The sequence below is a fragment of the Taeniopygia guttata genome, chromosome 2, assembly GCF_048771995.1.
Source record: "Taeniopygia guttata chromosome 2, bTaeGut7.mat, whole genome shotgun sequence".
In the NCBI taxonomy this organism is placed as follows: Eukaryota; Metazoa; Chordata; class Aves; order Passeriformes; family Estrildidae; genus Taeniopygia; species Taeniopygia guttata.
Window position 1 is genome coordinate 134520952 of NC_133026.1, and position 12994 is coordinate 134533945.

General features: G+C 37.9%; 1 long non-coding RNA gene across 1 annotated transcript; it reads left to right on the forward strand.

Annotated features, from left to right (window-relative positions):
• The first annotated feature begins 2856 nt into the window (after window positions 1–2856).
• Window positions 2857–12219, forward strand: LOC140682467 (uncharacterized). Its single transcript, XR_012054251.1, has 2 exons — window positions 2857–3793; window positions 4930–12219. It is a non-coding gene; the product is annotated as an uncharacterized lncRNA (long non-coding RNA).
• Window positions 12220–12994: the final 775 nt, after the last annotated feature.

A 12994-nucleotide genomic window follows, 5' to 3' on the forward strand; every position in this document is an offset into this window, starting at 1 on the left:
CTAAAATTCCTGTAATAAAAATTCTGTGCTTTAAAAATATCTTCTAAGCACTGGCACCTACCTTCCTGCCACAAAAGATCAGGAAGAATTCTGAGACCTTTCCCTACTGCTCCAAGACTGTTTCCATGGAATACTGCAAATCACATATTTTAATCACACAAATTTGCTCTTCCGTTCAGTAGAGATCAGGGCACCTGACACCGTGGGCTTCTCCTGACACCGTGGGCACCGGTGGCACGTTGGGGTGGAAAATTCCCACGTACATTTGCAAAGCAAAGCTGCTGTACCAGTAGTAAAAGTAAGAAGAAGCTGTGCAGCAGCACTGCCATTGCCATAGTAACTCGACTCCAGAGCTGCTGGTGCTGCTGATTCAATTGTCGGAGCCTGTTTTATCTTTTTACATTTCAAGCTCAAATTTTTGCCTTGCTAAGAAACAAGATATAAGAAGTGAAGTCTTCAGGCTGCCTCAGGATTCATAATGGGATATGATTCCTTTTGATCTTCCCTCCTCTTGGCATAGAGATTTATGGCCTTATAAATCATAAAACAATCATTAACCTTCAAGCAAACATTTTTTTCCCCTTACAGTTCATGTGTATCTTATAAATATTGAGGAATTAAGTCACTTTTCAGTAATTGATGAATTAATTGACTTTTAAGTCACTTATTAAAATATTTTTACTTTGGACTAGTTAATCATCAGTACTGGGAGAAACACATATTTGATATGAATATGTGATATCACTCTTATTCCTCTCATGTCTTTTACAAACTGTCAAGATCTCTGCACGACCTATAAAACTAATTTTATAACCAGTGTGTAACTGAAGAAATCTCTGTTTGCTGGAAAAAAAAAAAATGTTATGCATTCATAAGGGCCGCAGAAAACCTACAGAACAAAGTGTCTTCTTAGCCTTTCCTTGCTTTACTCCCTCCTGAAAAATAACAGCTCTCCAGGAAGCTGCAGAGGGCTGCGGATTCAGCAGAAGCTCCTGGACTCCGGGAGCTGCCAGGGGAAGCTGGGAGCTGTGCCAGGCCCTGGGGTTAGACCTTATGCGTTCCTGAGTGGGGAACAAGGTACATGAAGCAATTTTTATTCCAGGCTTTTCTACCAAGTTCTTCATTCTGGTACAGTGCCCTTCCAGATGTAAGTTGTGGGGAGGAGAAGATGCGGTGAAATACAGAGGATCACAGAGTACATTTTGCTGCTGCTTCTGAATTTTCTCAGTGGGAGGGGGAATGGGATTCTAATTCAGCAGAGTTTTGCTGGCCAGCAGTTCGCTGTGTCCATTAGCACAGTCACAAGGAACTCATTGCATTGATACTTCCACGTCTGAACTGCTGAGAGAAAAGCTTCACCTGATGTTTTTGTAGAGCTTTCTGTGAAATTTGTTTTTCTAAGTTTATTTGTTCCATCTGATGGCACATTGTTTCGAGACGTCCACAAATGCTGTTTTCCAGTTTGCTTTCTTGCAGCGTAGTAGTTTTGCTCATGAGCTGTCAGAATAACAGCAGGAAAGCAGTACAGTAAAAATCTCAATATCTCTTAATTAAGTGCCCAAATACCTCAGTTCAGAATTGGTCAGTTCAGAAGAATAAGCAGAAACCATAACATACTCAGGAGAGAATTGCCGAGAGCTCAGCAGTATGTACAAGAGTCCCTTTGCACTATTGCACACAAGGGGTTTATTCATGCTGCCAGCAGAGACCAGTCTCAACTCCAACCTTCTCTGTGGTATAGCCTTTAATGTTTCTTTCTTTTTCCATAAATCCTCCTTTTCTGTGTAGTAGCTCAGCTTCAGCAAGAAGGCTTCAACTCCTCACTTTTGTTTTGATCAGTCCTTCAGAATGGAAGCAAGCAGGACTTGTAGGAAGTCAGAGACTTCAGCAGTCATCCCAGGTGGCCAAAGGAGTGGAACTTTTTCTTTTTTTTTTGGGGGGGGGGGGGTTTGTTTGTTTTTGTTTTGTTTGGGGTTTTTTGGGGGGGGTGGGTTGCGTGTATGTGTGTATGTGTGTGTGCAACAATTAAAATAAAAGGCTGAACAAGGATTCCTGTCTTATGTGAATTCATACTCAATAATCACCTCACGCACCTTTGCTATTTTTATGTTGTCACCATTTGCTAGTTGTATATACTTGCAAATTTGACTTTGTGCAGAAGTGAATGCTTCCAGACTTTGATTATCACCCAAAGAATGCTGGTCCAAAACCAGTCTGGCTCATTGCTCAGATCAGGACTGTTTCAAATTTTTATAATGCTGAAAGTACTTGTGGACTTTTGGGATGGAAACCAAAGACACATTTTGTGATCAGGGTTATGTTGATCAGGGTTAAATGGCTCTCCCACAATTTTATTTTGAATTGGAGAGTTTTGGTGCCTAAACCTCTCTAGACTCAATTTCATGGGTCTGAGTTTTTATTTTATGTTTTGGCACTGCGCTTTCACAGGGTGACAAAGTGCAGGCAATACCTGTACTGGCCATAGGCCATGTTTTGGTTTTGAATTACCTCACCCTCTGAGGTCAGTGATGAATGAGGCAGAGGGCAGAGCTGGGCCCTGTAATCCCAAGACTATATGAGTTCATTAATGCAGGCACATAGCTGATAATGCTTCTGTTGGTGACTTAGAAAGCATCTGTACTTTGCCAGCTGAGACAAGTTTGGTTATCAAATGTGTCAATCCTTTTTTTCTATTCAGATGGGTTGTATCATATCAGCAGATCTCACTCAAACGCTTCAGAAATGCTAAAAAGAAAACCAGCTGGAGCTAACTGTTTTCATAGCAATAGTTTACATTGGAGATCAGCAGATAATTACCTGGAAAAATTCTTTCATCTTCTTTCAGAAATACTAGAAAATGAGAGAAAGATGAGAAGACTATGAATATCATTATAAGACACAGAAAACAGAAAAGGGGAAAGATTGCTTCTTGTTAGTCTTGGGCAAAATAATAGAATAATTAATTTGGGATTCTGAAAACACAAATAATAGGTTTAAAATATTACATTATTCAATATTCAATATTCAATTAAAGTAACAGGTATCAGGACATCTTTATAGAAAACATATCTTGTAAGAAAGGCTCATTGGAGCGAATAGTGACATTTTAAAACTTACAGCCAAATTCAAAGAAAAAACATCTGGGACAAATAATAAAGCTCTGCCAACAGGAGGGGAAACTGTTTTGGAAAGCAAATTTGAGAAAAATATTTTGAGCCCTTAGTAGCCAATATCTCAATATGAGTTCTTAGACTTAGACTGTGGTTTAGAGAACATATTGCAGAAGAAGTGGACTATTTAGCTGAAACAGGGGAGGGATCTTGCCTGTGTACACAGTGTAAAATGTCTGCTGGAACAGTGTGTTCAGTGCTATTGGGAAAGAGTTCAAGGGAAATACTACTTACTGCAAGACATTTATTAAATCTGACTTCTGATAAGAGTTGAGTGATCTGTTTGTTCTAGACCGATCTCTGTCAGTACTGCTCAGTGAAATGCAAGCCAGAATGCAACCTAAAGCACTGTGTACTGTCAGATGTTTTTGAAGCAGCCTATATATGTTAGAAAGGATGGGCTGACTTGTCTGACTTCAGGCATCTGAAGCTACTGTGTGAAATTATGAGATGCAGAGAGGCAGAAGCATGGCAAGCAGGCACATCTGTGCCTGTGCCCACACTGGAGATGGCGGTGCAAGAAAGGATCTGTGGCCAGGAACTTCCTGGATTTGAGCTTCTCTCCTCAGAGGTCCCAGAGGTCTGCCAAAACTCATGACTCAGCTCTGCATCCGAGCAGTTTGGTAAATATGTGAAATTTGGGTTAAAGTGCAGATTTGATCTGCTTTTGAAATAGTATAAACACATTTTAAAAATCTATCTACAAATTATTACCATTACTTACTGTAACAGGCACTCCCATCAAAGTCTGTTAGTTTGTAGATGTGTGGTATAAGTGGCACAGAAATATTCTGTGTTTTGGACTTCAGCTGTGCCTGAGCTGTAACAGAACAAAATATGGTATTGCTATATAGGTCCAATTTTGCTAACTCATAAAATGGTTGTATATAGCAGGACACATATTTTGATAATATCTGAGAAGATTACTGCATAGTCCAGTGTAAAAGATTAGGAGTGGCTTTGTTATGATTCCTAAAATCCAACCATCTAAGCTCAGTAATGGTATCCTACTGCAACATATGGCTTTTTTATATAATGTAAATTCTGTATAGATTTGCAGTAGAGCTTGGGATGCAGCTGTGGGGAGGTACTTAAAAAGATGATGGTGTGCAGCTATTTCTGGTAGATGAGTCCTGGTGTAATCTTCAACCTTAATTGATTTAGGTTTTGGTATGATATTGCTGAAACCTGAATACTCAGGGGAAACAGATTGGTCAGACAGACACACAATGGCTCGTACCTCATTTTGAACGCTTTTCTGCTTTGGGGCAAGTGTTCATTTTACCTTGGTTCAGTAGTATCATCCAAGCATTATTTTAACTGGATATTTAAGACATGGTGGATCTAAGAGACATTTTTTATATTAAGTCAGAATAAGTGAGGAAGTAAGTAGTGGTGGTATTCAGCAGTTAATTGTTTCCGTGTGCTGCATCTCTTAGGATTATCAAGGAAATGATTTTAGTCTCTTGCTTTATTTTCCTCAATACCTTATATGTGAAATTATAAGATATAGAGAGGCTTTTAGTATATAGCACTTGCATCACAGAGTGGACAGAAAAAGTATTTGATTTGGAATCTGAAGTCCAATTTGGATGTTTTTAGTTCTATCTGGAAACAAATGTCATTCGTGAAAGGATCTTTATGACTGCAAAACAGGTGTCTGAGAAGTGTCTGCTCATTTAGCTTGCAGACCTAACTGGATTTCTGTGTTCCGATGCGTGAAAATTTTATTTTCAATCTACTTTTATTCTGTTCTTAGCATGCAGGTAGAGAAGAATTTGATTTTAAATCCTCTTCACTGCGGGAAAGGAAAAGGATGCAGTGAAATGTGTATATCAGAAAGTTCCCCAGGAACTGAAGCACACACTTGCAGAGCTCTTAAGGTAAGCTCAAAATTAGTTGAAGACATTTAATCTGTTTAAAAGTATGAACTCTCACTGATCTGGTGTCTAACATGGTTCTTAAGAGCTTTCTCCTTTGAATCAAAGTAATACCTTGCCAATTACCACATGCTTCTGCCAAAATGTAATGATTGGAACCAGTATGAATTTCATCAGTTTATAAAAACACTTGGCAGGAGTGAAAGGCAAAATGAGATGGCATGATGGTGTAGAAGGAGATGGCATCTAGAATGTCCCCAGAGGCTCCTCTGTACGAGCCAGGAGCACTGCACGTGCTGTAGCCAGGTGAGATGTGGTACTGGAGGTGGCAATCAAGCCACCTAAGGCTGTGGGAGGCAAAACAAGGACACGGGGAAAGGATGTCAGGGGTGCACATGTGATCTGAGGCACTGCTGGTCAAATAATAATAATATTCCCATGCTCCATAAATGAAGCACGAATCTATTTCAACTGCAACTGAAGTAAGAAAACCAGCAGAAACTGTACATAATTGCCAATGTCAGTAGCTGTCCAGCTTCAAGGAAGAGCAGAAACTGCATTAGCAGAGCATTGTAATTTGAGCTCTGGATAACTAAGTTGAATTTAACCATATTTCAAAAGTAATAGCAGAAGAATAGTCAAAGCAGCTTTTTACCTTGGTCCTTTTAAATGGCAAAAATATGAATAATACTTTCCCCCTCCCACTACCAGCAAGTAGACTAAAAACTAAGAATGTTGCAAAGTCTTTTATCTTCTTATTAAGCACTCTATGAGTCCCTCAGGAGTTGCTTTAAAAACAAGATTTGAGATATGTGTGAATTTTTTAGTACTGAGGTTCAGTATTGAACAAGTAGGAATTTATATATTTATATTCATCTGTAAACTAGTTCATGAAAACTTGAATAGCTCAGAAAAAGAGACAGAAATAATTTTTTTTAATTATTCAACTGATGTTATAGTATTTGTATTTTAATCTTCTTAGAGCCCGGTCTTGCTTCTATCAACTTCATAGTACTGATACATATAAGCTAAGGAGCATAGCACACTTACTGTCCTCCTCCTCTTGATCCTTTCTGTCTTCACTGACAGCTTGTGTTGGCTAGACACTTACCCAGCAGTGTTAACCACATAGGCACTCTCTGAGAAGGTTTGGAGGTGGAATTGTGAACAGGGACAAGGTATTTTTGTCTATTTTTTTCAGTTTCTATTTCAATGTCATCTTGAAGAGGGGCTCGAAATGCTACTTTGTATAAACAATAGATGGTAATATTAGTATGAGTAAGTGGTTAAGCTTAATTACTTCAACATCAGAAAGATTATCTGGATGCCAGTTGGGCTGCAAATTCTTAAATAGTCAAATGGAATTATTACTGAATGGATTCAAAATCACTGGTGTAAGAGTTTTAGAGCAGTGTGTGTGTAGTTCACAAACAATACTATCCTGTGTATGGTTCCTGACAGGTAATTTCTGCTTGATAACATCCACCCACATAACATGTGAATAAGGTGTGTTGTTAGCGTCCTCTCATTCCCTTTCAAAAAGATAAGCCTGCCATCTGGGACATTTGAAAGGCAAATGCCACGCCTTTTTTTTTTTTTTTTTTTTTTTTTAATCTAGGCATCTACTTTAGACAATGGCAATATCACATTTTCCACAATTGTCAATAAATAACAGTGAGACTGCTTTGAGTAAAAGCCTTCTGAAGTTTCTGAGAACATTGAATACATGAAGGGCATAAATAAGAATGCCTCACTTTAAAGAAAAGATGTATGTTTGTAGGGCTGTTGAAGATTTTTAATGTTTATAAATGTCAAGAAGAAGAAATGAGAATTTTAATCTTAATTTTGCATCTGTTTTGATAATTTTATTTACACCCTAAATTTGTCATTTTATTTAATTTTTCTCTAAAAGAAGACAAGATAAACATGAAAATATTTCCTACTGATAAGGAATTGTTGAACGTGTCAAATACACTGTTGATTTATAGTGTGCTTATTGAGCTGAAAGGACTGAATGCAGTTTGAGCCATGAATTATGGGTGATAGTGCCAGACTACATCAGCCCACATTACCTATTTATTGAGACTCAGCTGTGTTTTGCAGGCAGTGCCCTTCTCTTTAGAGAGGCCCTTGGCTGTAGTGGGTGAGATGGCAGAACTCCTGCTGAGATATGTGTTGGCTCTCTCTGTGTTGTTCCAAACTGGCTGGAGGCGCCCAGGCAGTAGTCCCCAGCTGCACATGTCTGACACTCAGTCCCTCGGCTCCATTTAATTGCTAATTGCAACAAATGCCTCCCAGAATTGAGAGCAGGGGCATCTGTGTCAGTGTAGGGACAGGAAAGGATCACGTCAGAGCTGATTTCATGTCCCATTCCCCCGGGAGCTGCCCTGGGTCTGTGCCACCTGGCACCAGTGGATTTCAGCGTGCCCTGCTGCAGCACAAAACAGTGTTGGGCAAGATTTAGTTCAGGAAAGATAAAGGATTGGGCTCAAATATTTCTGAAATATGATTCAAACCCACAGTTCTTGTACACTCATAATTGCCAGCACAGCTGAAAGGTTATGTTCTGGCTGTAGCTCCTACCAAAAGTAAGGCCTAAGCTTTGAAATTGCCTATGGAGGAATTGCTGTAGATACTAAGAGGGACTTGAATTAATGCAGTTATTGCACACTCATTGGTGATAGGAATTTCAAAAAATTCAAAATCCTTGTTAGTAAAAACATGTTATTAAGAATTGCCTATTCTACATATTAATTTTCCTGTTTTCCTTGCTTTCTTAATCTAGATGTCAAGTGGTCAGTGGGCCTTTTAAATTATTTGGGGGGTAACCAATGCAGATTCACGTTTTCAGAAGTGTTAATTTTTTCCCTTGAAAAGCGCATTTAAGAATGTATTTAAGTATGCTAAGTGGTAGGTTCCTTTGTTATTCCATACACCTCCTATTTTTTCTTGTCATTTTCATTTTAATATAGGTATTTTATAAGTCATTATGAGAGATTATCATGACTGTTAACTGTGGGTTAACTGTGAATTGAGCTTAAGCAGTCAAGAACACCCACTCAACCCACTCAAAACATGAGTCTTGAGTTTTCATGGAGGGCAGATTTAACCCACATCAGCGCACAATGCCACAAATGCAGGACTTTGAGGCAAGGAGGACTGCCATTCTGCTCATGGCAAGTCTGCAGGATCTGCCCTCACATCAGTATTAAAATTGTATCACTGCTGTAAGACAACTTAAAACTTGATAAACAATATTTAAATAACACCCAGTATTACTTTTTATGGTATCAGTAGAGTTAAAAGAAACATACTTTGAGTCTGGACTCAAGAGAGAACTTGTGACAAAATGAAATACAGCCTGCTGAAACCTACTGTAAGCAAATACCACAAGCTGTGCCAAACAATTATGTTAGTTTCACATTAAAAGTAATACCAAATAGAAAGAAAGAGAGGGCTTATGTATTAATGTCACCACTGTTTTTAAGTGGTACACCCGTGAATAAGGCTATCAATCATCTGACAAAAAAAGCCATTAAACCATAAACTGTTTATACAAATATCCAAGACAGAAATGAGTTTTAAAGACTTGGTTTTGAATAAGGAAGAAATGGATTCGAGTATCAGAACTACTTTGTAATACTATTTCAGAATATTAGAAACACTGTTGTTATTTAAGAATTTAGTTTTTATTAAAGTTTAAATAGGGGTTGGCTCCTCTCATCCTGTATACATACAGACTGATCTTTTACTTTTCATTGAGAGAAGTTATTGTGTAATATCTGCTCTTCACAACGAAGCAGCAAATAGGGGATTTGTGTTCAGTTCATGCCTGGTACATGGCAGCACTTTTGAGTTTATAAATGGATTTCAGTGGACACCACTGAAGTGGTGAGATTATATCTACTTAAAACATCAGGTAAGGAACTCATGTCAAACCCAACAACTTGTGGTGTACTCTTGTCCAAAGATACCAAGATTTTTATGCTGTTGATTGGTGTGGGATCTCATGCTCCTGCCTCAGGAACATGATACAAATTTCTCATCAGATATTCCAATGCTTTTGCAAACAGTCTGTATCTGTGACCTGACCTTGACCTTCAGGGAAACTCCCTTCTCCACTGCAACAGATGAAACTGGATGTGGCTGGAGAATACAGGGCTTCATAATGAGGGGGAATTTTATCTTCAGAGGTTGCCAGGACATACTAACAATTTTGATTTCAGAGCTGAGTTCAACTTTTTTTTTTTTTTTTTTAAGAATCTCTTGTTTGTGCCAACTGGGAATCTTCAAAAAAGGGTTTAGCAATGCTTCAACAGAAATACAGGTACTTCTAGGTTTTAAACCTACAGTTTTCAAAAGTTTGTATATTGGTTTATTTGTTGCCCCAAATATGCATTGGAAGGCACCTTTCCCTTGGACCTCATAAAACTTCCTTTTCACAGTCTATCATGAATCAAAATTATCTACATATCACTAATGCTACATAGTCTAATCTCACCAAAATTACTCTATTTGGCTATATTTTTTGTATAATTTGGCAAATCATTCAGTACATTTTCAGGGTTCCCTAATTCATCTTCTCCCAAGTAAAATTTCTTCTTCCATCTTTTGTGTATGTCAGTATGTAAGAAATATTAGTTCATGAGTCTGAAGTTTGTTTTAAGATGTAAGATAAGATGTAAGACAAGAACATTTAGGGATTTCAGAAGTTAGTAGATTTTTTGTGCTTTGTAAGGTGGAAACATTCACTGACAGTCCCTCTTTCAATGACAGGCAACTAATAACATCAGCAGAGGTGGTGTTACTTCTTTCTTCTTCAATTAGAATCTCATGTTCTGTAGACAGAGGGAGAGCAATTACATCTCATACTGGTTTTGTATAGTCACGTGTCACAAATGCTGTTCATACTCCTGGCTTTTTCACAGTTCTTAGATGATAGGATGCCTTTTCTAATTTTTCTTAATGATTACTTACATCTGCTTTTATTGAAGACATTGTGGGTTTTCTCCAGCTTCTTGTTAGAAGCCACTATTCAATTCCAAATAGGACTAGAAAAAAATATGAACAGTATGAAGTCATACTTGGAATTGTTCCCACTCAGAAAATGCTTTTAGATTAAGAGTACAACCTCATTCAATATTTAAAATAATGGCAATACTAAATAAACCTGAATTCTGTCCTATGGAGTGAAGAAGTTAAATGGTACCTTACTCCTCAGCGTAATTAGGAAGTTTGCATGCAAGTTGGCTTAGTGTTTCAAATAACAGAATTTTTTTGTCATCATCCTGCAGGGTCTGGATCTTGGCAAATATAATTGTCTTTGTAGTCATTATAAATGCATTTGAAATGTTCTAAGTGGTAAAATGGAATCTTATTCTGTTGCTTCTTATGGGAGTGTTGGAGCAGCATGAGAGAAGCCTTGGTTCTGCAGAGGCAGTGGTGTTCATGTGCCTCCCCCAGGCTGTGCAGAGGCTCAGGCATGTGCTTATCTGGTGACACTCAGACTTTTTGTTGCTGGATGTAACAAATCGGGTTCCTACCTATCATCAGTCTCTATGTGGGTTGGTTTTCTCTTCTGTTGAATATATCAAATAATAAATATATTCTCTAGATGGTAGTAGAAACTATTCTAGGAGTAAGAATTTCAACTATACCTAGATTGATTCTGGTAGGTGCATGTCTAACTTCCTCTTAGAAGTCTCCAGCAATGCTTTCCATAATCTCCCCAACTACATTAATCTTCCACTCTTAGTTTTCTTTACTTGGTGTTTGAATTTTCTGTGCTAAAGTCATTACTTCTTGTCCTGTCCTCTACAGCCACGAAGAACAGAGAGTGCTGTTTTTAACAAATTTTTATGCACTTGAATATTGCCCCCTGCTTATCTCAGTTCCTCCTTATTCTGTTCAGTGCATGATTCCTTCATTTATTTTCATTTATTCTGTTTAAAACAATCATTGTATTATACTCAGATGATATAACTTGTTAGGATTATTATAAATTCTAACCATTCTTCAAAGCTCTGACAGTCCCATTCAGCTTGGAGTTGTCGGCACATTAACAATATAGTCCTTATTTCATTATGCAGGCCACTAATGGAACTGTTTGCCAGACCCAGGATGGATCCCTGAGGACCCTACTTAAATGCATGTTGCCATTTTTACAATGAGCCATTGATAATTGTACTCCTGGTATTATTTTGTAACTGGTTTCACAACTAGTAAAAGATAGTTCCACCTCTATCGCGTGTTCCTACTTTGCTTTGAGAATGCACTGTCAGTACAGTGTCACAAGTACTAAAATCAAAATATATGACTTCAGCTGTTTCTCTCTTACCCACATGCCTGTGACCCTGTCACAAAGGAATTTATATTGGCTTGACATAATTTATTCTTAACTAATCCACACTGACTCTTAGTCATCTCCTTCTCTGCCGGGTGCTTACAGATAGTTTGTAGAAAAATGATCATTTTGGTTCAGGGAGGGAGTGGGGAGGAATTGACAGGAGACCATCACCATGGGTGGCTGTCAGCTAAATGTCAGTGGGTAACACCAGAATAAAACCTACCTCTTTAGACTCTTCACCCTAGCTGCCCTCCAGACTGCAGCAGGCATCCTGGCTGCCTGGGAGTCAGTAACAGGCTGTGTCTGTGCCAGCCAGCCCTTGTGCCAGGGACTGGTTCCTGGCACATTCATTCGACTCCTTGGGATGCAGCTTCATTCTTCTTAACCTCTTGCATCCCTTTTCAAAGCTGAAATCTATCACAGTTCTCACCAGTAGTAAGCACTTGATTGGCAAGTGATCTTTTTAGTGAAATGAAATATCATGCTTGGCATGCATGATTTGTTCATACTCACTGAATGGTAGACTTAACAGTTCAAGTTTTTCCCTCATGATTGAAGTCCTCCAAATGTCTATTGCATCAGTTTTCTTTTTCTCTTGTATGAGAGTAATAATTTTGTCTTGAAGTTAAAATCTCTTATCTGATAGCCCTTTTAGAGTGAATTTGATTGAAGTGTTGGTTCAAGTGCTTATTCTCACTAAAATGTGACAGCTTAATAGTTATATTCATCTCACTACATTTTAAAATGATATCTGGTGGAGTTTTTTTTTCAGAAAGTGAACATGTCGAACATGAGAAAAATAACATAAACCTATATATATATATATATATATGTATATATATATATATATATATATAAAATAACATAAAACTATGCACTATATATAATATAACAAATGTATTTAACTAGGAATAAACTTCATATGTGTGCCTTTTAAAAATAAAATGATCATCAAAATCAATTTAATTAAGTTATTTAATTATCCCATACCTCTAGCACAGAAAATATGAGACAGTCCCCGGATGTTGCTGGCACATTCCCTGAATGCTCCTACAAGCAAGTTGCAGCACTGCCAGGCAGGGCATTCTGAGGGAAGGATGTTTGCATGGCCTGTAGACTCAGGTGTGATGGGTAGAAAAGAAAAGGTACCTTAGGAAGGTTGTCATTGTTCTAGTCCCAGAGCTGTACACTAAAGGTGGCCTTACTGTCTCTTTTCTTCCCTTTTGTGACTGAGCCAATGATTTATACTCATTCCTCCAGTTAGGAGTTTGTTCTGGCAACTTGATGCAGACCAGGTGACCTAAGTTCCTCCATTTGAAAACTCTCACGCATTTAAAAATAAGCAAGGATAATTTCAAAAGCAAAACCAAACCAACAAAAATAAAAAGTCAGGTGAACTTTGGAAAACAGTTTTCTATAAGTGATAGAGTAAATTATTAATTCCAAAAAAAAAAAAATCATTATGCAGTTAGCATTAACAATATGGCAAAGAATTATCTTATTTGTTTTCATAGATATCACACAAAGGTGTTTCTCCTATTAAGACTGGAGGACACAAGTGACTTGTAAATGTGGAAGATTCTGAAAATAATTAAAGC